At 34.8% G+C, this 25238-nt stretch overlaps 1 protein-coding gene across 2 annotated transcripts in view; it reads right to left on the bottom strand.

Moving 5' to 3' along the window:
- Nucleotides 1–25238, bottom strand: part of LOC111424234 (tenascin accessory) — a 595836-nt gene that overhangs the window by 536424 nt on the left and 34174 nt on the right. The gene's annotated exons all lie outside the window — the stretch shown is intronic.

Below are 25238 nucleotides of genomic sequence, written 5' to 3'. Positions count from 1 at the left end.
GAATGAGAACACTTTAACACAAAGACTCTTTGATTTAAGGGTTGCTCAAGACGCCGTTTGTGTGGTTGTTCTTAAAAAAAACAAAAAAGAAAGCTGTTCAAAAAAAAGCTGTTCGTAGTGGGGAGTATTATCATCTGCCCTATTATGAAAACATAATATAATTCATAATTCTTCTCATTGTCAGTGTAACTTACCAAAACTCCACTTAAACTGTCTACAGGTTAGGTACTTTTATGATAAGTAGAAAATTAACGTGGAAAGTTCATCGTCAAAATAGAATAAATAAGGCGTGCGTTACTTTCAGCCACTGTCAAAGAGCTGTCCTAATTGAATACGACACTTGCATCTTTGTATGTTACAGACTTCTTGACACATCCTTACTCAAGTACAAAAGGTTCATGAAGATGTAATGGTGTTGGTGCCGAAGCCTTCTCTCGTATCCTTCACACAACGTAAGAATTTTACTATTTTTCCGACAAAATGTAATATGTTTTACCAGAGTACCGAACCATTAATGAATTAGTGTATGGAAGTTGAAGAGTCTCAAGTTGCTCAAGTAACATTTCCGCTAATAGGCTGTTCAAATGAATCAGACTAATATCGAATCTAAACTTCTAAAATTAATATCGAATCGATTAGGCCCGATTGCCAAAAAAAGTTCTTGAACTAGTCCTTTAGCAATAAAAGCAAACTTTCGTGGGTAACTAATAACTATGATCTATAAACTGGATATTATCCTAGATTATACAATTATTTTGTCAAGTTGGTCATGGGTTATCTTGATTCATCCAAAATTCTTTAATATCGTATCACGTTCAATAATTCGTGTTACTCCACATTTGTGCTAACATTTTTTATCATGCTATTAATTACAGATTTAGTGTTACGTCTATTGAAAAATACGAGACGTATACGTGCAGAAACTAGTCTTGTAGCTATAACTTTTATGACTAATTGTAAGTATCCTTACCGTAACCTACAAATTTTGTATGCTTTCAGGTAACCATATGATTGTTTGATGTGACCTGAGTGAATGTAAGGAGGATACACAAGAGACATAATGGCGCCTAGGCACCGAATAACCAGAAAGGTCACTGACCCCCAGTGTCTCTCTGAACCCCATCACCGCAAAACTCTATCTGTGCGCCAATACCATATTTTAGGAGGAACCTTGTTGTTATTGAAGTACCTTTGGTTCCCTCAACAATTTGACAACGTCGCTTGCTTCACTTTGCCAGATCGTTGGATTTCCTTCTTAAAGATGCCTGAATTTAAATCGAGGTCAAAACATGCGGTTCTTCCAACATCAATTCTGTGGCTTAGGTGTGATGTGTAATATGCACTGCTAAATCGTACATGCAAACAATGAGCTAGCTTGATCATCTAGCTGAGTATCTAGCCGAGAGCTCTAATCTCTACGTAATATACATACAATAAAGTTTTGCAAAGTTTGTAATATTCTTATTATAAAATGGGAGCGAATTGATTTTGTAGATATGATTTCGAACCAAATTTCTCCAGCCATTTCACAGACAACCCCGAGTGTTGGAGTAGAGTGGTTAGAGTTTTTAAATTATAACTTTGAGTTGCTATTGAGCTTCTCTTAAGATGGACATATGAGAAACAGAGAAGCAATGTTACAAGTCGACAGAAAATACGATTGCTAATTCCCCAACAGCTAAATAAGCTAAGTTGGTCTAACAATAACTTCTATTTTCATTAATTTCAAATATTTAATTCATTTACTATTATTTACTGATGCCTTACACTATACAGCCAACTCGGGGAAAAAATTGCCTTTACAATATTTTTGTTAAATTAGAACAAAACGTAGTTGGCTCTGGAGTCATCATAAATAATATCTCTGACCATCATGGTCAATTTGTGTCAGCAGTATTCCAGTCAAAAACTCCAGTCAGATACAGCACTAGCAGTGATAGGCCAATCAGTCTTGAGGGCAATATTGGCTTTTTGAACTCTTTCAACTGTACTCCTGGGAACGCTTATCTGATGGCAGTCTTGGAGCTGATACTAAATTTAATTACTATTTTGATAGATTTTTATCTACATTTCATACAGCATATCCCATACTCAGAAGACGGGTGAAAGACAGTGGTGGAGGAATAAAGTGGTTTGACAGCACATTCCGTCAGCTAAGAGAAAACTATGACCTGGCTTCAAATATTTTTAATCGTTTTAAATCAGATAATTTTAGAGAAATGAAAGATAAGGCCAGATTGTCATATCGTGCACGGTTTAGCTGAAGCTAAACGTAAAGCTGCAAACTACTAGACAATTCTAGAGCAACTTGGTCGGTTACAAATTTTAATAGACCAAATGCAAACAAAAAAAATACAGTGGATATAAATCCTGATATCCTTAACAATTTCTTTGTGAATGAGGCCAATAACATTGTTTCTCGGCTTGGCACTCTGGCTGTTTCTTCTTCGGATGTGTGTCTTACAGACTTAAACGATGTTCCTGCGTTTTTGTTTGCACAGGTATCGGAATGTGCAATTAAATGCAATATAAGCTTATTTGTGAAACCTTTAACTACATTGGTTAACAATACATTATCTTCCTGCATATTTCCTGATGCGTTAAAGGTAGCGTCCGTTATTCCTGTTTTCAAGCGAGGCGATAAAAATTACTGTCCAATTATCGACCCATCAGCATACTCCCAACACTATCCAAAATATTTGAACATGTAATGTTCAGGCAAATAATGGCACATGTTGAGTCAAACAATATGCTTCATGAAAACCAATTTGGTTTCCACTCTGGTCGGAGTACCAAGGATGCTGTTGTGAATTCCATGAACGTTTGTTATGATGCCTACGAAAAGCGGAAATTTTGTATGGCGTTGTTTCTGGACCTGTCACGCGCCTTCGACAGCGTATCTCATGGTCTACTATTGTACAAACTTGAATATGTCTTCCGATTTGCTTGAGATAGCGTTGCCTTAATAGGAGCATACCTTTCAGGCAGATCCCAACGGGTTAAATGTGAAGACTGCCTCTCTGAGCGTCTTCCTATTACAAGGGGCGTTCCTCAGGGATTAATTTTGGGACCCCTTTTGTTTATTCTCTTTTTTAATGATTTTCTAAGGTACGCTGCTGGTGAGTGGTGATGAGTATGAGGAAGTGTTGTCCTCTTCGAGCGGGTTGCTGATGGCAGCAAATGAGTGGTGTGTTGCCAATGATGTTCTAAAAGTTTTTTTATAGCATGCTCCGATATCCAAGTGTTACCCTGCAGTACTTTCAAAACGACGAAATTCATAACATTTTCATAATTTCGTATTTTTCTCAATATCTATGCCTCTGAGAGCAATATTGCTAAGTATAAAATTTGCTAAAATTTTTTTAACTTTTGTTTTAAAAGTTTTTTGTAACATGCTCTGATATCCAACTGTTATCATTAACTACTTTAAAAACAATGAAATTCATAAAATTGTCATATTTTTGTATTGTTCTCCATATCTAGGCATCGAAGAGCATATTGAATACAAGAATACAAGAGAGCAATATTGTTATGAATGAAATTTACTACTTTTGTTGTAATAGTTTTCTTGAAGCATGCTCAGATTCAATAGTGTAACCATCAACAACTTTAAAACGCAACAAATTCATAAAATTTTCATATTTTTCTCAATATCTATGCCTCTGAGGGCAAAAGTATAAGAGAGCAACACTGTTAAGAATGACATTTGCTACAACTTTTGTTTTAAAAGTTTTTTTATAGCATGCTCTGATATCCAAGTACCGTGAAGTACTTTCAAACCAACGAATTTCATAAAATTTTCATATTTTCGTATTTTTCTCAATATCTATGCTTCTGAGTGCAAAAGTATAAGAGAGCAATACTGATAAGAATAAAATTTTGTTGTAGTAGTTTTCTTGAAGCATGCTCAGATTCCCCAGTGTAATCATCAACAACTTTAATAGGCAACAAATTTACATATTTTGGTCATATATATCACTGTTCAGTCTTAGACACCATCATCTAAAGGAACTTTCCTCCACTAAATTTGTGGGGTTAACACTGAGTTTTCCGAAACATTTTCTTATTGCGCAGATTGATTGGTTCGGTGTCTGCCGAGGTAGCCAGAACTGCCTATTTCGCATTAATTCACTCAATTATAAGTTATTGTATAATTGCTTGGGGGGAGGGGGGAAGCACAACTTCCACATATTTGGTCTACAGCGCAGAGCTTTGAGGGTCATTTCAGGGCTGAGCTATAGAGCTGATTGCTGACACGTCTTCAGACAGCTGAAAGTTTGGACGGTACCATCTGTGTTTATTTTGGAATGTCTTTTATACGTTTACAATAACAGAAACAAATACTGCATGTATGCTAACCTGCACAATTATGAGACGCGAAACTGCAGAAATATTTATGTTGACTTTTGTCGACTGAGTGGAACCCAAAAAAGCTATACATATACTGCTCAAGTCTTATATAATAAATTACCCTCGGAAATTAGAACACACCAGAAAAATAAATTTTTAAATGTCATGAGGGATTTTTTGCTAAGAAATGCGTTCTACTCAGTCGATAAATATCTAAGTAGCAGTGTTACTATGTAATTTAAAATTATAGTTAGTGTGTTGAACTATGCCGATTTTTGTATATTTTGTATATGCCGAGTGTAAGTCTTGGCGGCATTGGCACAATAAAGTTTATTCTATTCTATTCTATACAAATATATATTCACATACTTCAAAACTTTTCGAAATCGACGACAAATGGAAATCGTATTAAGAAAGTTTGTGGTGTGAGTTGCTTCATTTTGGACATTCTAGCATTCGTTACAGTGGTTTAAATTACTTGGGCTTATATTTAAATTGTTCGTAACATTCATAACTTTTGTGTGAAATTGAAAAATTTTAAGAAAATTAATAATTAAAAAAGATATAATTTTTTTTTTAATCTAACTAAAACGTGCTTTTTTTAACGTAATTTAAACAATTTTTTAGGTTCAAATAGAAAATGATATTACTATTTATATGTGTAACAATGTTCTTTTCAATTTACTATGACTTATCGATTAATCTGTAATATCAGCGGCATACAATAAAGCTTATTTATTCATCATCGCTAACTATTTTTTCCAAACTTCTATACACAGAGCTCGTTACGTCGCTTCTATAGAATAATTCGATGTAATATAACAATATTTAATGATATTTACTGAATTTTTTGAAAAGAACATAGTACGTCCTTCATTATACAAACTAGTCGTAAAAGGTCAGCTTTAGGCTTAGGCGCTAATGGAGTTGAAGCTTTCAATCTGGATGAAGTGGTACAAGATGCTTCACTAAATGGCCTGATGCAGTTGATTTAACGAAGAGCGTGTAAAGGGAAAAGGGGCTATTACAACGGAAGTACTTACATTTTTGCATTAATATTTTACTATCATATTCTTAAAACGTTAGAACTTTCTATGAAAAATCTTTTTAGTCGCTTTTTATTTTACCATGAAAAAAAAGAAACGGCTTGACGAATCAAACTTATCTGAATAAGTCGTTCAAATTTGAAAAGAATTCGTTCGATAGATTTTGAGATGGCAGTCACTATAAGTATTTTACTTCTTTTACTATTTCCGTTTATCCTACAATAATTTGCTGGATGAGCTCTGCTGGGAATCTTTCAAGCAACATTGTTATCGGCAAACTTTATTCAAGCAACATTCACATATCTACTACCGATAAGAATTAAAATTAACATCAGATTCGATTCAGATGAGAATGTTACTTCAACGGAAAATACTCGCATGAGATGTTTGTTCAATCAAATTCATTTCTTTTTAACTTATTAAGTTGTTATTAAATAATAATTGAATAAAATCTAATAAACCTGAATATTGAAGCAATTAAAAATTGTCAGTAGCAATAAGGATGATTTAACTTGCAAATTTGACAGTAATCATTGATAAAGCAACGTCAGATCGGCAATAAAGTTTGGCATTAAATTGACAAAATCAATTCATCAGCATTTGATTCATACAACGTTTGCCAATTCGTTCTACTTAAGCCCAGCATTCGATAATTACGATGGACGTCGATAACGTTAATTGACAGGATTTGAAATTTGAAAAGTTCATTTAAGTTGCTAGAATAAACGGAATATTGTAGAATCCTAATAATCATCTAGATCTTGTGTATAATCAGTATGTTATATGTATGTTATGTACATAAAGTCATTTGCGTCTGATACAACTGTGGTAATAAATTCATCATTACAGCTCATTGTGAGGCAAATCGCTGATTGATTATTCATTTCGTAAATTATACAACTGACTGTAATAACGTGGTTACTACGTGCAGTATTATGTCCCCACGTGCATTATTATAATCCGTGTGCGTATAAACGCGCGCTTGATGATGTGCAAGTATTACCATAATTACCGAAAATTACACGTCGTGCTTACAAAAGGCAACGAACAAATATTTATATTCATCTCGTATTCGATTAATATAATTAACGAGTATGTTAAATATTTACAGGAGAATAGGTGTGTTGATAACGAAAAACGATTTTGGTGAATAATGTATTAAACGTAAATATAAACAAAATTACGAAAATTACCCAAAATTATTATTAATCCATTATTTCTAATATTAACTAACATTACATACTTCAATTATGTATAAAATTTTAGTGGTTACTTTAAAGGTTCCTTAAACTTCAGAGGTGCAAAAAAGAGATCGAAAAAGTTAAAGGGTCAAATAATTACGAACTTTTAATGGAATCTCAGATAAAAATTAATGAGACCTCGAGGCCAAGGATAATTTATTTTATTCCAACGGTTTCTCAAAGAATTCTAAGTTATATTTCATCACCTAAAATCTATTTTTTAATAACAAAAACCTTTGTTCTTAGGTTTTTACTAATTAAATATAAAATCTCTCAACTGGAATATTAAAGTAATTTAAGAAGATAAAATTTGTAATAACAACTATGTTGATTAAAAAAATTGATTAAATAAACTGCTCTATATAATAGCTTTGTATAGAAATGTAGTTTTAATAATTACTGTCAAACCGTATTGGAGGTTTTATTATTTATTTTCGATCGACGATACAAAATTGGAAAGCAATTGAATGTAAATAATTAAATACCCTCGTTGTACTACCGGTAGTTACGCTGAAATAGCATCGTTCGACAGCTATCCTGTTAAAGTTTCGTTTTTCGCGTATTCAAGTAAAAATTTTGATTTTCTATAATAACTTTTGTTAAGACTCTCAATTAATGTAATCAGTAGGATTTTGAGACCTGAATATTTCGATGTGAGAACAAAACCAGATCCTTTAAGATTTATGTTTCCGCAACTTTTCCTTTCACACGGTTTCCCTTTATACATAATAATTTATAGACCATTAAATGTATGAAATTCGCACCGTTTCACACTGGTCTTATTCAATCCGCATCCCCCTTCCCTCAAAACCCGCTCGATTGCGAAACCCATAAATTACAACCAGAAGTCATGGAGAAAAACCTCACCCTAATATTATGTATCCATAAATCTCTTTTTTCTCCTTTTTTTCTTTTGACCAACACATAAGTTCAAGGTAGATTTGGAATTTAAACCATATCTTATAAATTTTCTGTTTTCTTATTTGTCTCCACTACGATTAAAATTGAAATAGAAAACCAGTATTAAATTCTCAAGCAATAAGATTAAGAATTACCGGAACATCTTGGTGTTTGTAACTAGATGGGAAAAGAGAAACAAAGTCGAGCTTGTGTACTACAACTCCCTTCCAGGCACAAATAAATTGGATTAAAGATATTTACGTGGAAACTAACTGGAAATATTCAATTACGGATAACAATGTTTTTAAAGAAAACAAGAAGCGAAGTAAACTTTTATTACACAAATTAATCATTTCTTTCGTTAATGCGCCATATAAAAAATTTAAAAATACAATCATTAATAAATGATTAAAATGATTGAAATGTTGGAAGTGGTGAATTAACGATTGTATAACACCCAAATGTTGATATATGGAGTATCAGAAGACGGTTGGTTGGGTATCGATTTCCCACTAGTATTCAAAACGTTTTCCAATAATTAACCAGTAAACCACGAAAAATATGACCGTCAGACACGCCACGTTCAATTTATGACGGATACGTTTTTATGGGAACACGTTTCACAATCGTACTACGTTCCTCTACCGGTCGGTTTCCTCTGGTTTATTGCGGGAAACTTGATCAAAATGTATCTGTCGTGTACTACCTCTCGTGCATTTTTTAGTTTTCGTGAGGTTGGAACGTGTTTCCTGAATAACATTTAAAAAATTTTACCATGTTTTTTTGTAGGTACTAAACAGATTTAGAAATAAATTTAAAAATTATTATCTTGAAAAGGAATATTTTATTATTATACGTTGAGAAAAGCTTTTAAAAGTGGAGAAAGAAGAAGAAAAGCTTTTAAAATAGAATCCATTTTTAAAAATTTTTTTTTAAGATTGTGTTTGTGCATCACCGTTTAAAAATATTTTCTGGAACAGGAGGTGGTCCAAGAAGACCTTATGAATGAGTTAGGAAATAATTATGATATCTCAGTCTGCTCTTAAAGTCGCCTTTTTAACAACTATTCCAGTAGTTTTTCTTGTTTCTACTGAAATAGGTAAAGGAAAGCCAAGATTTGAATACATTTAGTTATATCGATTTCAACATTGATTCGCAAATGAAGACAATGTTGATGAAGAAGTATGACATGAAGACAAACCCATGATGACCAATGTTACAGTTCTACAGCGTCAAAACTCCGAGAGGCATTGTCACGTGCAATGAAGAACTAAGTAGTGACAACTAGTAGTGAAATAAACAGCCTAACTAAATGTAACTAAGGATTGTTTACATTTTATCGTAACAGTTTTGGCTATCCTGCTTCCAGCGATGTCCGCGTTGCTACTTGACAACTTTAGCAACTACAATTAAAATGAAATTTAAATACGAACGGTAAAGGTATAAAAATCATAAAGTTCAAAAATATAAAGTTCATGAATCTCATGAATTTATCTCTCCGTACCATTTTGTTTGGAAACGTCGAGATTGAATTTTTTTAATTTAGGGATGGTTCCTAAACTTTCAACATACATTTCTAGTCTTCAGATATCCTCAAAGAAAAAAAATCACGGAAGTGACTGTAGCTAGTGAACTCGCTACAATGATGTTAGGGAGCGTTGAGGTCAGGGAATATCACCATTTCAAGAAATCATGTACGTGCACTTTCTCCATGGATATCCTAGCGATCTAAGCCTTCATCTTGCTAGAACTAAATAATGCTAGTACCAAATTTGTTAACATTGTTACTCTATCTTCATTCTCTTATATGTTACTCTATCTTATATTCTTCATTTTCTCTTCTTTATCTTCACACTACCGTATGTGCGAAAATCATTCAGCTGAGAATTATGTTACGCGAAGGAAGCACATGGCGTGGAGCAAGGTTGAACCATCATTGCTACAAAATATCTTCAAAACAAATCAAAATATCTACATTGAACGAAACTTCTCAATGTATGCTACGAGTTGAGAGAGTAAAATCGCCCACTTTGTTGTACTCCCTCAACGTCTTCAACTATGTACTAATGGAATCTCTACTTTCGGCTAGTTTCAGTCCATGGAGCAACATTGCGCACCAAAACTAAGTCCTATCTAGAATTATTCCGCTTCCTTCCTTGGTTCTGTTATCTTCCAATAGTTTTTTCAGCTGTTCTCTTTCCTTTAATCTTTCAGTGATTGCAATTAATTCTTTTATTAAAGAAATTTCGTTTCGACCTTTTAAATTTAAATATCATCTCGGATGGTGTCCTTGCTACACTGTATCTAGTATTGTTGATTGCCCATGCATCTCAAAGATATTCAAACTGTAATCTTGTCTACTTACGGTAGATGTACCATGCAGTTAGGCCTGTAGCTGTGGCCATCGATCAGTTAACGTGAGAAAAACCTAATTCTATTTTAACATGCTGTATCTCTTAAAAAGAACAAATTTCCTCAAAAATAAGAGTAAACGATAGAAATACATGCATCTGTAGTTATTCATTCAAGTTTTCCATAATGACAAATTAATCCGTCGTGAACTCAATTTATGAAACCGCGCCCATATCAATAACAGTTTTTATAACTACTACTATTAATTTTTATGTTTTAAAAGATATTTTTTATACCAAATATGCAAAGTAATAAATGAACTTCCTCCTTGTTGTGCATTGGTTGAGTGTGCGTCAATAGCCATTTTCCGAAGGCGCTATGCAATTCTTCTATTTGGGCAGCAGTGTTCTTGACCCCATTTATGCTTTGTTCTTTTTTTTTTTTTTTGGATTGTGTTTTCTGGGAAAACCCTTTCGGACATGTTTATTGGAAATTTCGAGGAAACTTTACTTGTAAGATTTGATTTTTTTTTATCGCTTCAGTAATTAACTTCTGTTTTTCTCTTTTGTTCTATGGTGAGGGGGAAGATCAGTACATATTGAACCTCATCATAAGTTCGATCATCGTAGATATTTATTTTAAGTATTTTGTTCTTATATTTGTATATTTTTTTGGATACACCTGATGATCAATAAACCATTATTATTATTCTTTGGTATCTTCTTTCATTTGGACCGAACCCAAATAGGCAATTCCTTTATAAAACGGATGTAACAGTCCAAGCTGCTTACCTCATGGCGTAATTCTATCGCAATACTACGCGTAAGATCTGGTAGTAACTTGTTTAAAATTTCATACCTGGCTGGTAGTTCCAAATAGTTTCTAGACTTGTTGTCTAGAGAATGCACGATCCATTCTGCTAGCCAATTTTTCAAAGTGATATTCACAATATCTTGGTTTCGCCAAGGTAGTGTTTTCCAATCATTCCATTATATTTTTTCACTAAATAAACTGTCACTTCATTCCTTGCAACTCCAAACCATTTGGATAAGCCATAAGCTGTTTAAACGCTACCACGTCACAATACTACAATTTTCTGATCCACAATCTTCTCAACCCAGGGATGTAATGTCAATTTCGTCTTTCTCAGGTTCACAACTTAACTAAATGTACTTAAGCACTGTTTTAGATTTTGTCGCAACAGGTGCGACTACTTACGAAAACTTGCCAGTTTTTGATAGTGCTAGTAGAGATGACAGAAAATTATTTAGGAATCAAAGCTCTATTTCTAGCTTTCTTAGACTTCAATGTTGTTAGTAATGCTCAGCATGGTTTTAGGCGGGGCCTGTCTACAGAGACTGCGTCATTGAATTTTATTGAGTTCATCTACGATAACCTGGATAAAGGTAATTTTGCTCTGGGTCTGTTCTTCGACATGTCGCGTGCGTTTGATTCGCTGCCACTAGTGTACATCATGCAGAAATTGGATGCTTTGGGTTTGCGAGGCACGATTTTAAATTGGCTTCAATCATTTCTGGAGGAACGAAAAATAAAAGTGGTTCTCTCTGGTCAGGAGTCATCGGAATCTAATGTTCGACTGGGAGTTCCCCAGGGCTCAATCTTGGGCCCATTAATTTTTCTATTGTATATAAATGACCTTCCTGAGTATCTTTCCGATGTCCACATAGTCATGTATGCCGATGACACGTCAATTGCCCTGGCGTCGAATGATGCTGATATGCTTTTTTCTAAAGTCAAGCATACCGTTGAATCATTTGATGCTTGGTGCAAACAAAATCGTATTGTTCTTAATCTAAAAAAGACCGTGTTTGTAAATTTTCATAAGAGGAGAAGGCTTCCGCAAGCCGATGATATCATTCTATCAAATAGCTGCAAGTTTTTGGGTGTTTATCTAGACGAGCAGCTAAGTTTTGACAAACATGTTGATCATCTGGTTTCGAAATTGAACTCGTCCTTCTATGCAATTCTGAAGTTGAAGGGATGCCTCCCGCTATCGGGATTATTAGATGCGTATTATGCTCTCTGTTATTCGCATCTCTCATACAATATATTATTGTGGGGAAGATCGACGGAGTGGCGGCGTGCCTTTGTAGCACAGAAGCGCATTATAAGATTAATCTTCGACCTAAACTGCAGAGATTCGTGTAGAGATACATTCAAGGCCAATTCGCTTCTTACTCTTCAAAGTATATATATATATATAAATCAGTTGTTCATGTGCGGGAGCATGTCGATAGATACCCTGTCATGAAACACAATTACGAAACTAGATCTGATAGTTTGGTGTGCTTGGGTCATCATAAGACGGCTTTCTTTGAAAAGAGTCCACGGTATGATTTCCCAAAGCTCTATAATAATTTGCCATCTGCAATTAAAAAAGCTGATACGCTTAGCTCATTTAAACATAAAGTAAAAATGATGCTTGTAGAAAGGGCGTTTTACGACCGCCAGGAATACTTGTCATTTAATTTTAGTATTAGTCCTAGTCAACTAGCATAGGTCATACCTCATAATTTAATTTCTCTCTTTCTTTGTTGAATATTGTGTATGTTGTGTATTATATATTGTATGTGGTTTGAACTTGTCACATCTACTATTTGTAGCCAGGTGATTAAATAAATTATGCGGTTCTTAGATATTTTCTTAGGTACTTTTGTTCCTCGGTTATCATGTACTACCTCAAATTGACTTGTATTAGTCGAAAGACGAAAACAAAGGTTTGGATATTGTTCGGAATTTTTTCGAAGTTAAAGTGTAATTTGAATTTATGCCTCGTTAAAGTTATTGAAATTTTTGAATGAACATGGCCACTATAAGAGACAATTGAGTATTATGTTGAATTAAATGAAAATAGCAGTTAATCGACGATAATCCAAGATTCTAAGTTCTTTAGTTACCTACTGAAATATGTTATACTATCTATTACCAAAATACTTTTTCATTGATTGTCTGGCGGGGTCTTTCGTTGATTGCTTTCTTTCTGGCGACGTTTTCAGGCCTTTACTGAGGTAAATACATGCCCTCTTTGCATTCACGGTACATCATGATGCAACTCTGATGGCCGCAACCGGATGTCCAAAGTACTTTGCTACCCGCGAAATGGTCCAGAGTTCGAGCAGGTATCTGGAGGGAGACGCTTTCAGCTGAGTTGCGGTATCATTTCCGGCAGAATTGGACTGTGGCGTTGGTGGACGGGAATGTTGCTAGTATACGTGAAGAAGTTTATGAGCAATTCATAAACGTTGATGGTGAAAATGCGGAGAAGACAGACCGCGTCTGCAATTGCAAGGCGTCTGTAATATTGTGTTTGAAACTTGAAAGGATGACTGTAACCCCCACCAGTGTTTCTTAACCATTAGCCTGGCAAGAAACAACTGGAGTAACTGCTCTCTGAATTAAAAAATGGCTCAAAAATGCAGATTGATTAGTAGTTAGTAATGAACATGGAATTTTATAATTAAAAAGCAATATCTTTCGGATATAGTAATTATTTCTCGTCTTCTTTAACATCGTTTCTTCGCTTCTTCTTTAAATCTTTGAATAACTCGCCAGAAGAACCCGAAGATATATCAAATTTTTCGTTATACATTACTTTTTTAACGCAATAACACTTACATTTCTTTCTAATAATGTAGACAACCAAAACATAAACTTTAGCTGGTTACAAGTGTTATCACATCGGCGTAAGAAGGGGTAGCTCGTTCTTGCTCGGTCAGGAAAAGCGGAGCTGATGCCATCTAGCGACAAAATAGGGAACTAATTCACTAAGATATTTCATTGTTCCATGTAAAAGCTAATATTTTATTAGTGAAAAAAATGACTTACTCTTTATCATTCATATACAAATTGAGCCTGTTTTTAAAAATTATAAACTTATCACATTTTATAATATTTTATGAAATAAAGAGTAAATTTTTCATTGAACGAGAATGTTTTACCAAAGCAAATTTGAACGAAACTGGCGAATTGTGTTGTACATTAACAAATTACTTTACTTTATATTAATATACCTTCTAAAAATCTTTAAAGATAATTTATTTTCGTTTCCGATCAGAGCTTTTATTCAAAATTATCCCTCCGAGCAGAGAATCCATTAATTGCTCACCTTATTGCCTCCGAATACCCACAAATCCATGAAAAATGATAAATACCTGTCACCCGGCTAACAAATTGCCTTAAGGTAGAATGACAAATGACCGCACGCCAAGGTATATTCAATATATTTATAACCGAGCCAAATTAAAGAGCTTCCGTGTGTACTTTTCCGGGCAGTTTCCTTTCGGGCTTTTTCCCCTTTCGGTTTTTCACGCGAGGGAAAACCGAAACGTCCTCCCAAACGTTTGCTTTTAAGGCTCGCGTCCTTGACACGAACCGCGCCCTTTAAGCTCCAAGTTTCCCCTGTTCAAAACCTCTCTAACATAGACTATTGGACCCGGTTTCCGTCTCTAATGACAGCTTTTATCGGCGAAAGCTCAAGTTCTGTCAGCCGACACCGGTCCCTAATTGTGTTTACTTTGAAAACTGACCATTTTACAGCTCCTACCATCAGGTAGAGGAAGGACTAGTAGCACCAAACAGTTCTTTTTTATCGAGTTTTTATAGAAGAGTAGAGGATGACAAGACGGAGGAACTACAAAAGCTTCTTTGCGTATTGAAAGTCGGGTCGAATCTTCACGTATTCAAGGGACGCAAATTGGAGTCGGAGCCTTTTGTTCTTTTTAATATTTTACCTGGACCCCAGAGAAGAAGATCGTGTACGGAATCGCGAGATCCAATATTTATTTTCGATGTTTGCACTAGGTGCACGCAGTCGAGCGGAACGCGGTCCACTGTCAATACTCTTAAGGAAATTGTTCAAATATTGATGAAACCTATTGGAAGGTGAATTTGTACGAACATTCTTACCATTAGGCGTTCAACAACAAAATCGTTAATAATCCAATATACTAAACAAGATTCAATTACTCATCGGGTATTTTCATCAATAGTTTCAATCGAACAGGTTTCAAAGGCTTTGGGAATCACACCTGTTCCCCGGCCATTAGACGAGTGCTTTTTCGAGTTACGTCTTTGGAAATTGATGGACTGCTATGGGCCATTTTCAGTCGCACTCAGCGAAAAGCGATTATATATGGAAACCATTGGAAGCTTTTTTTCGTAGTATAGCAGCAGCAGCACTACTACGACCAGTCCTCGACGCAGATTAGAGCTCCGCTCAACTCGCTAACTAATTGCTCCACTATTTGTTCGTTTCAGCGTTCGGCGTTAATGTCTCCTTTTTTTTTGAAAGAGAAAAAATCCCCGTTCGACTGGAATTTTCGGGGACCTATTCACCAACTAATGTCACTTTGTGACGAAATGATCGATTTTTAAAGCCGATTTTAATTATTCCGCAAATTATAACTTTCCACCACGCGTTTTTAGTTTCTCGTATATACGAAGAAAAAAAATTTCTTTGCTATTGTTTGAGCTTTTATTTGCTTTTCTTGATTGACATTATTTTTTATTTAAATTTTATTTAACCCTTCAGCTAATGACAATGGTAATTTTAAAAATGTTATCTAGGTTTTAACAATGTAGTATTACATATATAACAGCATTAAATTCCAAAATAATCGTTTTACAATTGCATTCAATTACTCGCCAAAGCTACAAAATACTTAAATTATTAACCATGTATCTCATTTCCACCTTCACAGCCTTCATAATCAAATTTAAACCTTGAATAGCTTTCTGCACTTGCTATAAATCGGACTTAATAACAAATCATGACCCATAAAGAAATGTCTTAACATCCTTACATCTTCAACAATATTCACAGAACTTCTTTTTGTCTTTTTATGAGAATATCGTATTAGAACTATTTACATGTTAGCTAGGATTGTCGCGTTAACTACATTAATTTAAAGGAACCCACATCAAATTCAATGTAACACACATGCCTTTGTGAAGTCCAAATATGTATAACTAGCGTGGTTTCATCAAAACGAAATGAATACAGGCAAGCAAAACATTCGCCTACCGGTTAATTCCAATAGGATTCCATTGCTACGGTTTTAATAAGTGATAAACCACTGTTAACCTCAGAAGTCAGTGATACGGAAAAGGACAACGACACAGACACATGTTGCAAAACATTGCTTCATCTTATTGATTACCTCACATCGCAGAGCCTGAAGAAAACATTTATCTAAAATACCACATAACATAAATCACCCGGTAGACTATCTAAAGAACGATACAAGTTGATCTTTAGGGTTTGAATTGTACACGTTTGCTTTGTAAGAATTTGAAAGTGGACATTTTGATAGTTAATGGGTAAGCAACACATACGAGTGCACTAAAGAATCTATAACTACAAGTCCTGAGTCGTTACCTGTACAAAAGCTATTTCCAGATAAGTTGGAGTAAGTAGTACTGTATATGAGAAATTAAAGTTCTTATTTATTGGAGTGGCTTTGTCACTAATGTTGTTTAGAAAGTAATCCATCCCCAAAAATGCACTATCAGATGTGAATAATGGGTTGAGCAATATTGAGGATGAAAATGGTACACTTTTACTATCAATGGATTACATTATCAAGAAAAGTTTAAAGCTAGGTGCTTTCACCAAGATAGCGCCAGATATCACGTAATATGTGAAACAATCACGTTACATCACACCAAATTTCCTGGCCATGCTATATCTCAAAGGGGCGACTTTTTATCTCTGCACCCTCCTTATACATCAACATAAACCAAAGTATACACTTCACCTATAACTATTATCACACCTCCCCTTTGATGATGTGCAATTCTTCAAAAACATAGGAAATAACTCAAGTGAGAACTTCATCAAATTTATTATAAAATCTTTTTTGTATTGTTTGTGATAGAACTTACTTTATTAAGGAATTTCGAAGGCAAGATATATGTATAGATATATCTCACCTATCCTATACTTTCTTTTTTCTGTGGATGAAGCGGCACAAATATCTCGTGTTCTACGGCTAAAAAATTTTATGAGGGGAATTGAACACATGAGTTAATAAAATTTGAGCACAAGCATTCACCGTAAGAGAATTCAGAGAATATTGTGAATGATTTGGAATGTGATGATCTTAACCTTAACCATTGCTGGGTTTTATTCTCTCTTTAAAATATAACCTGGATATACCTAATGTGAAGTCTGGGAAGCTTAACCTGTTCAGATCTGTTGAAGGTGGATTGATCCCAAGGATGCATATAACGTTTGATACTTTAATGTTGATTTATTTCGATTGGTTTTGCCAATTAGTCCATAGCAAGGATCTGGAAATGTTTATAATATCCTTATGTATATGTGTATAATATACATAGATATTTTTGTCAATTATCATTTAAAATCGTCATATAATTTGTAACTTGTCGTTTACTTTTTTATTTATATATTTATATTTATTTTTGTTTTGCTCATTCTCATCTGAAATTTTTGTGTAATGGTATTTTTTTTTCTTTTAATTTTTAAACTCTTGAATTTTGTTGACTGTTTAGCTGTGCTGTTGGGTTGGTACTTCTGTCTGTACACTTTATGGATATTTTTCGTGTGTGTCATTTGAATGTGAGGTCCCTGCTTGTGCACTTTGATGATTTCAGGGATAATGTACTTCGATTTGATTATGATGTTTTTGCTATTTCTGAAACTTGATTAAATTGGGATATTGATGCATCTGTTGTTTGTATCAATAATTGTCACCTGGTTAGATCGGACAGGCCGTCTAGGGGCGGTGGTGGAACAGCTTTGGGTTGAGGTACGGCTGAATGGCTTAAATTTTGCAGTTGTAGTTGTCTATAGGCCTCCTTCTTTTGATATTAATTTGTTTCTTCGTTCGTTTGAGGAGTCATTTCCAGAGATTTATGTTGCAATGGATAGAGTAATAATTTTGGGCGACTTTAATATTAACCTCATGGTACCTGGTCCCTCTACTGATTGTTTACTTTCAACTCTAAATACTTCTAGTTTAAGGCAGATTGTTGACCAGTCAACTCGTATCACCACTTTTTCTGAAATACTCATTGATGTCATTATTATATCAAATGAGTTGCCTCTTCGTGTTTGTGACACTGTCGATGTTGGGTTCTCGGATCACTTGTTAGTTTTTTGTGAGTTAGCGATATCAGTGAATACTAAGTCTAAAGGCCCGTACACACATGTTTCTGTACGGGCCTTAAGGCTAGAGTTATTAGTTTTCGTGATCTCCGTGGTATTGACGTTCGTACCTTTAATGAGGATCTGCAATTGATGAATTAGGAGGCTGTTCTTGATCTTAATATAACTGATAACAAACTGAATTGCTTTAATGATGCTATGTTATCCTTATTTGATTTTCATGCGCCTGTGATTACTAAGGTAATCAGAAAGCGTGCTTTGCCATGGATCACTTGGAATGTCAGGCAAATGATTAAACTAAGGAATGAAGCATTTGCTAAGTATAAAAGGATTAGGAGTCAGCAGAGTTTTCAATATTATAAGACTCTACGAAATTACGTCACGGGTACTATAAGTGTTTGTGAAAAAACCTGAGAAGGTTTAACGTGTTGAAATCTTCTGGTATTTCGTTGCCTTCTCATTTGTCAGATCCTAATGTTATCAATACATTTTTTAGTAATAGTGTAAATGACTCCTTGGTTACACCTGATACTGATCTTCTTGCTTTTTATAACAATAATAGGATGCGTCCTGCATCGTCCATGTTTGCATTTAATGAGGTCTCTACTGAGTGTATCCAGCAGATTTTATTGAACCTAAGATCTACAGGAGTTGGATCTGATGGAATCAGCCTGGATATGATTCGACTGTGTTGTCCCCGTATTCTTGACGTGCTTGTCCATCTTTTCAGTTCTTGTTTGATTCATTCAGTGTTTCCGAAGTGCTGGAAGTATGGTTTTGTTGTTACCATTCCCAAAGTTGTTCCTATCATTGGTTGTAAGGATCTGAGGCCCATTACAATTCTGCCTTTTCTTTTAAAGGTCTTAGAAAGACTTATGATAGAGCAGTTAAATATTTATCTGGAAACACATTGTATTTTGCCTCTTAAGCAGTCCGGGTTCAGGAGACAGTTCAGTTGTACTACTACGCTCTTGGATTTGACTGATGATGTACTCAGGTCTCTGGACCAGGGTAAATCCACAGTATTAATTGTACTTGATTTCACTAAGGCCTTTGATATCCTTGATCGTAGTCTCCTGATGTGCATTTTAAAGTTTAGGGTCTATTTTGGGCCCCGTCCTTTTCACCATTTATACTTGTAATGTATTTTCCAAACTTGAGTATTGTTCTTATCATCTGTATGCGGATGACACGCAATTGTATTACAACTTTAAACCCGCTGAAATTTCATCTATGTGTCGTATTATTACTGGCGAGTTGAAAATTCTGTGCACGGAAATTAGTAATCATGGCTTGGGGATAAATCCTGATAAGACTCAGGGTATCATATTCTCTAAAAGAGATTGATATTTTGGATAAACCAATTCGTTTTTCGGATGAGGTTAAAAGTTTGGGAGTCATTATAGATAGTCAATTGAGTTTTAGTAGCCTTAAAGCGTTTGTATTCATGTCGTAAATTTTTGTCTGTTGAGCCTAAGCGTTTATTATGTGATAGCCTAGTTTAACGTCTGATAACGTCAATAATTGTAGTGTTGTTTTTAGCTCTTGCTTGTCTTTTGAATCAATGCGCAAGGTACAAGTTGTTCAAAACTCTTGCTTTGTTTATGGGGTTTAACGAAGAGATCATATTTCCCTCGGTCTAATGTCTAGGGGTTGGCTGATTATGAAACAGAGATTCCGTGTGCAATATTTGTGTCTAATTTATAGGATTCTTCACACAGGAAAACTTCCATACCTTGTTCATAAAATAAGATTTAGGACAGACATTCATAACTTAAACTTGAGACATAGATTTGCGATAACAATACCACATCACCGGTTTGCTAAGTAATTTGAATACTTTTTTTATTTATTTTAGTTGTAAGGATTATATTTATATTTTTTTTTGTTTCTGTTCAAATAATTTTGTATCTTGTTCTTGTTATCATTATTTCTGGCTCAATAAACAGTTTATTATCATTATTATTATTATTATGTGTATTGTACAGATCACAATCTCGTTTCCTTCGTTACTTATATGGCTAACACACAAGCATCATAATTCTGTCCCTGCAAATATTTGATGAAACTAATAACCAAGAATCGGAGATGGTAATGAACGTCTTGTTGATTGCTTTCATTCATTTAAATGTTAGGGCTTGCCATATGGAATACAGTTCTGTAAGAAATGTCGATGAAAATAAAATCAGTTGTGCACATCCAATGCCCAACTCCCTTCTATGTCTATCAATGGTAGCAAATTGCTTCTGCTCCAATATAAGTACATGAATGTTATTCATTCATCGCTGATTATTGTTGAACCATTTCGAGACGCTTCGTGGGCTTAAAAAAGATTCAGCTCACACCAAGGTAGTTGGTGATCATGCATGTACTAGTGTCTAATTCGCTTTACAGAGATTGTATCACAAATTCTTCGGCGTTATGTGACGATCTTGAAATAACTCAAATAAAGTGAATCAAAAAATAATATCATATGATAAATTGTTTTAAAACCCATTTTATAAAGTCAAATTGGGTTGGTATAGTGAAAAAAAGTGGTATAGAAAAGCCTTCATCAATCAAGAAGTAAACTTTTAGATTTTGCAAATCAAATGTCAACGCTGACAACATGCAACTTCCTGATTGGAATTAAAACTGCCATAAACTATCGAAGCGGACAAGCAACGTTCGGAGCCTTTCCATTAACCACTTTCCGGCCGTTACAACATCGGCTCGCCGGGTTCTACATTCATCTGGGGGGTCTAATTCGTATTTATGTAGGCGATACGTTTCTGTTGCGTTCGGTGCTCGCCCTATTTGCATCCGGTAATAGTTACACACGATCTAATATCTCATTGATACGGAGAATGATTTACGTTTTACATCGTAAAACACCTGGCGCGTCCGCGGGTGGCCGTAAAAATTGGTTTTTATGAGAGAACCCTGTGGGGGAACCTCGGGAATTTGTCCTTTTTGTCGTACTTTCGGGGCTAGCTCGAGCTCTACCATTGATTAAACGGCCCGATATAAAGTCCGTACGTTATATTTCAAGCCCCGAGCCAGAACTTTTAAAACTTGGACTGTCGGAGTTGGTGAATTCGTTATACAATGCGCAAATATAAACGAAACTCTTTCCTCGGGTGAGTTATGGAATGTGGATGTTGCGGTATTGGCCAAAAGGTCACTGTTCAAGATTACCTTATCACGAAACCTACTCTGTCTTGTTCCTAAGTTGAAGTTGAAAAGTTTTTCCGCGTATCTAGATTTTATATGAATCATTTCAAAGAAGTTTTCAAGAACGAAGAAAATTATAAAGAACGTTTTGTTGAATGAAAATTTCAGTTTTAACGCCCCATATTAAACCTCAATTACTTTAACGGTACCTTTCCACCGAAAAACGGCCAGTTAAGTCAGTCTTAAAAGCTTAATAATTCCTTATTAAACCCGCAAGCGGTTACCTTTTACGCGCCTCAAACCGTTCGGAACGATATTTTTTTTATTAAAATTGCCGCCTCCCGTTAAATATTACAGCGAAAAAACCGTAATTTATCGCATTATTATACACGAGCGGGTGTACACCTAGGATTGTGTAGAAGAGATTTTTAGATTACGACAGCATAATTTTAAATAATAACCCTTCTACTGGGTAACTGGTTTATCGTATATCAATGAAAATATTCATTCGAAACGCAAGATTTTATCGGTTTGCAATCTTGTCGAATATTACCGGGAAACTTAGATGTTTCTAAAAACATGGTGGTAAGAAATTAAAAATATGTTTTTGTTATTAATCTCAGTACAAATACAATGAAGAAAGAAATATACATTAACTAGAATAATGTTGGATTAACAAACAAAATTATTCCAGCCTGAAATAAATAGTAAATGTAGGAGCTAATCCGTTCATTTACTATTTATTAATATAAAATCGTTTCAAACTGATTTCATTAGCCTTTAATATTTTCAGGATAATATTATCCTTTTATACTTATAGTTAAGACTTCACTTCAAAACTTATATAAAAAATTTGTACCACTTTGAATCTGGAATTTCCAGCTGATGGCCAACTTGATCCAGCCTACATCTTTGGTTGAAAGGGACATAAGTAACATAAGGAATAGAAGCTGCATAAGTCGGAGGTTATCTATGTCCTACCTACAGTAACACACTCACTGACCCTTCTAATTGTAAGTCAAAGAGGAATATCACAAATGAAGAAAGCTCTCAGATTGACTACCGTTCATAATCTGAAAGATAAGATATCGATAGTGAATACGAAAATTATTCATTCAACATTGAAGAAGAACAGGAATATAGTTTGAATGCAAGTAGAAGACGAAATTGAATGGAGGTTGCAAATAGATTCTAAAGGCGACAGTGCCGAATGTAATAAATAAGAGAATATTGAAATTGTTATTAATGGTACAGTTTGAAACAGAAGCAGAATAGGTTCATCTCCCGGGGGGATATTTTCTCCTGGGAGACTACCACCTAATACTATTTTCAGAGACATATGTTGTCCAAATGATCATGCCAAAAGAAATGTGATGAAGGGTATAGTAACCACAGCATTTGACTATTTGATAACCATGTAATACTTTTCCCATACTTGGGAAAAGACGAAATGAGATCAGGATTAGTTTCATTGGGCTGGTAACGACAGTTTTGCTCTGAATAATTCTCCAAAATAAGATAGACTATGAAAGAGATATTGCCAAATCATACACTATCTATGTTTCAAAAGTAGGTATAATCTGCTGCAGAAATGAGTTAAGAAAATACTAGAAGATATAAAGTCAAAATGGGGGAGAAGACCGCTATGAGAGCTCCTAATAAAGTTAAGAAAGAAACTAGAATCTGAAACGTCATTCAAATTTTTGGCAATTGATTTTCGTTCACACAGTAAAAGCAGAGCTATTTGGAAATCTATTCCACAACAACATGATAGTGAATAAGATTAGTGAAGGAATCGACCGTCTAAATTACGAAAACCGCCAGGAAATTGTATTTCAAAGAAGGCATTAAAGATACATACCGAAAATGAAAAATTCAAAAGTTTGGAAAAAATCATCATGACCAGAGAATAGAAAATCCATCAGTTTACTAACCGGTGCATCCGAAATTATAGACAGAATTCTGCTGGATCGGCTGCTAAAGTAAGTTGAAGGAAGGCTCCTACTATAAATTTGGATACATGTTGTACCTTACCCATAAAGAAAGACAGTAGAATATTACAGTGTTGTTAGATGTTGAAAAGGTAGAGACTCCGACACAGTAAGATGCCATGCCATCAAAGATGATCAAAGACTATATAGAAGGACGCTTGGTAAGATACAGCGTCTTATCAAAATTATTTTAGGTACTTCTAGGTAAAGAGAGTAGATAGAGTTTCCAGTCGAAGAAGAATGAAATGCTGGAAACGCCTTAAAGTATCTTTTAATAGTAAGTTAAATACGCCGAGAAAAGCTATACTTTGTCACGAAACGGCAGTCGCCGCTTCTAGCAGCCACTAAAGTAAGAATAACAGTATCCATAATAATTCTACAGTTAACGTAAGAAATAGAAATCCTGATAACCACAAAAATGAATAAATTGGAACCGTTCGGAATCAGAATTCTACATCGAATGCTCCATATTACGTCAGAAACGAAGGCATGCCGAAAACAATAGAGGGGAAAGCGTTGTGCAATATGTTGAAAGGAACAAAGCCGAACATTACAAGGAACGACAGAACTAGCTAGTACTCGAAATGGATTTGATTGTCTTTCAAGGGTTCGACTCTTCAGTATATTAATCTTGGTTTTTACAATGTATTTCAAATGCCTAAAGGTTGCGAATTATAGAGCAATATACCTCTCCTTAACAGTACTAAAAATTTACACCAGAATGATAGAAAGGCGTTTAAGAGAAAAAATGGAGGAGAAATTACAAGCAGCATTAAGGCCAGGAAAACAATCTGAAGACCACATAGACACAACACTGAATATGGACAAACAATTTTTCCAAGCGTTCTTAGATCTGAAAGCGGCCTTTGCTCAATGCCGTAAGAACAAATCTGGGAAGCACTCCAAGCATTACAAGTGACAAAAAACCAATAAAAGTGATGGATGAAGAAGTAAAACAAGGCGATCCCCTTTTATTTATAATCTACATGAACCAGGTCAGCATCAAATAGCAACACGAAACAGGAAGGGTAAATTGAAGGTACTTAAACCTAAACCCAATACTAACAATGGATTATTATATGCAGATGACATCCTCGTAATAGCCAAGGCAACCTCAAGGAAACATGGAAATATGGAAGAATAGCCTTAAACTTAAAGGAATATCCTTGAATGTGGATAAAAGCAAAATAATGCACAGCTGTAGAAATGAGAACTAATTGATGGACATCAGAAAGAATAGAAACCTACGAAAGAATGATCGAACATCAAATATCGGCGCATTAATAAAGAAATAAGAAATAGAATTAGTAAAGCCAATAGAATATACTACAAAATTAATAAAACACTAATAAGCAATCTGACACCTGAAAAGAATAAACAATGACAGATACCCAAAAAGAATCATATAGATGAGGAGAGCAGGGAGAAAGCCTATATGAAATCTCGTAAATCCTAAGAAGACAACATAGAGGAAGCAGCTAGAAAGAGACGGAAAACAATGCGATAAATAAAGAACCTAGCCTACAACGGGCAAGAATACAAGAAATGGGTCAACACGTCCGCAGAGTTCGGAACTTAATTAAAATTGTTGATTACTGCTTGTGGTCATTTCTATTCAATGCTCTATAGGATCGTGAATCAGCTTGCTTTTAAAATGCGTGCAGAATAATCTAAAGGAACTATCCTTCACGGTTTAGTCAGAGTGAAAGAGGTTGTTTCGCAAAAAATTACACTGTCCAAACATATTTAGGTCACAGTTTTACTACCAAATGTATAAACTCGTTATCTTTTCAGTAGTGTTGAGTGGTAATGCTGATGGTTATACCATTAACGTGATTGCCAATCACGTCCTTGCTTCAAACTTTCCCAATTAACAATTTACATGGTAGCAAAATAGTGAATTGAGCAAGAAATCCTGCCAAAATATGAAATTAAAGTCCACAACTAATATAGCCGACATCCTGGCCTTCCAGAATTTCAATTTTACATTTCGATTTTAAGAAAATTGTTAAAGTCATGACTATCAACGGTAAATGATATATTCTAGAAAAGCCAT

Source organism: Onthophagus taurus, chromosome 11, assembly GCF_036711975.1.
Source record: "Onthophagus taurus isolate NC chromosome 11, IU_Otau_3.0, whole genome shotgun sequence".
NCBI classification, from domain to species: Eukaryota; Metazoa; Arthropoda; class Insecta; order Coleoptera; family Scarabaeidae; genus Onthophagus; species Onthophagus taurus.
This window is presented reverse-complemented; position numbering and strand designations above follow the sequence as displayed.